Source organism: Octodon degus, unplaced genomic scaffold (assembly GCF_000260255.1).
Source record: "Octodon degus isolate 3935 unplaced genomic scaffold, OctDeg1.0 scaffold00011, whole genome shotgun sequence".
NCBI lineage: Eukaryota > Metazoa > Chordata > Mammalia > Rodentia > Octodontidae > Octodon > Octodon degus.
In genome coordinates this window covers 25,985,237-25,989,139 of record NW_004524587.1, presented here as the reverse complement: position 1 = coordinate 25,989,139, position 3,903 = coordinate 25,985,237, and the positions used below count along the sequence as shown (strand labels likewise).

Below are 3,903 nucleotides of genomic sequence, written 5' to 3'. Positions count from 1 at the left end.
AAATACTTTGTTGGAGTTGTTGATATGACTCGAGTGGATGTGGATCAGAGAAAAAAGGCTACAGCTGCAGGTGGGTGACCATGGTTACCTAGCATGTGTATAAGATTACAAAATTAAAAAGTGTCACTGAAACACATGCCAGGCTTGGCAGTGCACACCTGTAATCCCAGTGTTTGGGAGGCTGAGGCAGAAGGATCGCCATGAATTTAAGGCCAGCCTGGACTGCATAGCAAGACCTTGTCTTGAAAAGCCAAAAAAAGAAAAAGGAAAACAACAGAACAGAAAGCTACTAATTATAGCTGTTTCGGCTAGCTTTCAGAAAGGCTCCCCAGGGTTCTCACCCCCTCCGAGGAGCTGCCATCCACCCCACCATTATGCTGTTGCCTGAGTCAGCCTTGGAAACCTTTCCCTCACACAACCCTCCCTCCTCCTGCACCTCCAAGTAGTGGCTCAGTTCCAGTGGCAGGGCCACGGTGTTGCTAACTAGAAATGAAGACTGTCAGTTTCATTACAAAGCACATGACTGACAAAAATAAAAAATAAACTCAGGCTTTATCTCTGCTAGGAAATTCCTTTTTTTGCAGAAGTGGTGATTGAACTCAGACCCTTGCGCCTGCCAGGCAAGTGCTTATTCTACCGAGCCATCTCCTGGGCCCTCTGCTAGGAAATTCTATGAGGGTGGAGGATTAGAAAATTAAGCTGGGCGCCAGCAGGGACGGAGCTAGCTGCTTTTGCTGTCACCTCCGTTCATCTTCATTGTCTTCCACCCCAAGCACTTCTTGCCTCTGCTCTGACCGCCAGATGCCCAGGATCCCCGAAGCCCTTAGGGAGCCCCAGCAGGACCAGGTCCCAGGGACCTCTCAGTATCCACTGGGAACCGCAGAGTGGAAGGCCAGGGGATGAGGTACTGTGCAACAGAAACAATTTTCCCGACAGATGAGACTGGGGATGCTAACCACAGGAGTGCAGGATCTGGAGCAGTGTATGGGCTGAGAGCAGGAGCTGCAGCTCTAGTACAGGTCAGTGGGGCGGGGCTGGGAGATCACGGGTCAGCCCTCAAATAGCCACGTGTCACCATGCCCAGCTTACCGACCCCTGGATATACCTGAACATAATTTTGTTGGCACATTTTTTTGTTTTTTTGAGACAGGTTCTCATTGTGCAGTTCAGGCTGGTCTTGAGTTTACCATGTAATCCAAGCTAGCCTAAAACCCATGGTGATCCTCTTTCCTCAGACTCCTGAGAGCTGGGATTATAGTTATGCACTGCCGTATCCAGCAGGTCAGCAGAACCTTTCATTTGGGGGCCAAGTGACGCTCATATTGGTAATAAGTAGAATCAGTGCTTGCACAGGACCAAAGAAAAACAGGACGATTCAGGAGTGGGAAATCCCTCAAAAAAAAAAAAAAAAAAAAAATCAGTCCTGGAGCCGGGGAGATGGCTCAGTGGAATAAGCACTTCCCTGGCAAGCACAAGGGCCTGAGTTCAATCCCCAGTTCCGCCAAAAAAAAAAAAAAAAAAAAAAAAAATCAGTCCTTCCAAAAAAGGTGGCCACCCCAGAGCAATCTCTACCTTCTCCTGTCACAACAGCCCACAGAGAAAGTCACTTCTGACTGCTCTTAAGTGACAGTGGGCCCAGGAGAGAAGAATACATTTCCTCTGGGAGGTACAGGATTTGGAGCATTAAGAAGGCAGTGGCAGGTCCCTGAGAGGAAGGGGACCCAGAGGCGCCCTGACCTCCCAGTGCCAGAGCTGGTGACTTGGAGGATTTTACCACATCCATTTGGAACGCCATTCAACTGCACTTGTTTATTTAGTACAGGATCTCCTTACACAGCTCAAACTTATAGTGATCCTGTCTCAGCCTCCCCAGTGCTGGGTTTGCAGGCCTGCAGCACCATGCCTGAACATCTAGTACACAGCGTGAACCCGGCACATTTGGTGCAGGAGATCAAACTCGGGACTTTGTGCTTGCCAGGCAGACGCTTAGATGGCTGAGCTATTTCCCCGGGCTTAGCTGCGCTTAAATAACGGCAAACTTTCTATACAAGGAGGAGGTGGGTTTAATCACAATGTAATTCCTTCCACACTTTGTCAGTAACTCAAGCCCCACAGTTCCAACAGGTCCGGAAGGCGCTGGCTGCAGCCCATCCACTGCTCTGCACAGCCCTCAGTTCTGTTCCAGGACTGTCCTCTCTGGTCCCCTCCTCTCCAAGGCGCGCGGCTGCTCACCTTGCTCTGCGCGGGGATGCCGGCCTCCAGCACCCATGCGGTCACTCGTCCCAGGACTGCTCCCTCTGAAAAGCCTTCCTGTCCCAGCTGAAGCCGAGCTGTCCTTCCCAGGCCGCCACCACAGCCTCCAGGGTAAAGTACAGATTCCCGTGCTGGAGGCCTCGGGCTGGCTCCCTCCTGCCAGGCCCGGCCCCACCCGCCCTTTGGTCCTTGCTCCGCTCACCACGTGCCCAGCCTCCTCACAGCGTGGTCAGCGGCGCTCTTCCTCCCTCTCCTCCTCGGCCTGCAAGAAACTCTGTGTCCTTTGACCTCCAAGGAAACCCACGGATCCCTTCTCTTTAGATTCCTGATCCAACCCGGGAGGATGAGGCAGGAGGAACTCAGGTTCAAAGCCAGCCTGGACCTGTCTCACAAAATAAATAAATAAATTTCTATTTGTGTGTGGAGGGGTTGTTTTTTGTTTTAGTTTGTTTGTTTTTTGAGATAAATCTTACTATATAGTTCTGGGCTGGACTTGAACTCAACTATGTCGCCCATGCTTCCTTGGAGAATTTCCTGCCTCAACCTCCCTAGTACTGGGATTACGGGTGTGCACCTCCAGTGCTGGCTGTAAATACATTCCGGACATAAGGGCTGGGATGTAGCTCAGTGGTACAGCGTTTGCCAAGCACGTATGCGGCCCCGGGTTCCATCCTGAGTAACAACAGGATTAAGAGATGTGGCTGATTCCGAATTCCTCTAAGTGCTATAATCACTTCCAAGAAGCATCTTTGATTGAGGGTATGACCTTTTTCCTGGCACTTCTATATTTCCGAAGAGAAGGGGGGCTGCTAGATCCTCCCCTGTGTTGAAAGGTTTCTTCCCAGCTCTAGGAACAACTCCCGCTGCGTCTCCCGCAGCTACAACCCGAGTCCACCCGGCGATCAGCAGCGCCACCTGGTGGTCAGCAGCCCAGAACAGCGAGCAGAGAGGAGAGGATGCCGGCGGTAAGGAGGAAGACACCTGGCTCAATCCTGTGGCTGCCATGAATTTAAACCAAGCCTAATTTTCTCCTTGTTAACAGAATAAGGAATTAAACTCAGAACTTGTATGGGGCAGACAGTGGGGTCGGCTCAGGGGTGCACCCCTATAATCCTAGCTACTTTGAGATTGAGACAGGAGGATCTCAAGTTTGAGGCCAGCCTGAGTAATGTAGGGACCCTGGCTCAAAATCAGAGGGGCTGGGAATGTAGTTCAGTGTGAAGGTCCTGGGTAACAAAACAATTCCTGTGTGCCCCTTCCTTCTTTTTTTTTTTTTTTCTTCCTTTTTAACTTTTATTTATTTATTTGGCAGAGGGTCTCCCCATGCAGCTCAGACTCATAGTGATCCTCCTTTCTCAGGCTCCCCAGCCCTGGGATTACAGGGGTGTGCCCCCACACCCAGTCTAGGTGTCCAGCTCAGCAAGCCAGGGGCTCCAGGGCTGGCACAGCATACAGTACCAGGGATCGAACCCAGGCCCTTGCCAGGCAGACATTTAGACCACTGGGCTATCTCTCCAGCCCCCTGCCCTTCTTTAAATCAATTTACTTCAGTTAAATATTTTCCTTAGAGCCGGGGAGGTGGCTCAGTGGAATAAGCACTTCCCTGCCAAGTGCAAGGGCCTGAGTTCAATCCCCCGTTCCACAATAAAT

General features: G+C 51.0%; 1 protein-coding gene across 1 annotated transcript in view; it reads right to left on the bottom strand.

Annotated features, from left to right (window-relative positions):
* Kifc3 (kinesin family member C3) overlaps positions 1–2,300 on the bottom strand; it is an 89,496-nt gene extending 87,196 nt beyond the window's left edge. The window contains exon 1 of the mRNA XM_023709284.1: positions 2,233–2,300. The gene's annotated coding sequence lies outside the window, so the exon portion shown is untranslated. The remainder of the gene's footprint in view (positions 1–2,232) is intronic.
* Positions 2,301–3,903: the final 1,603 nt, after the last annotated feature.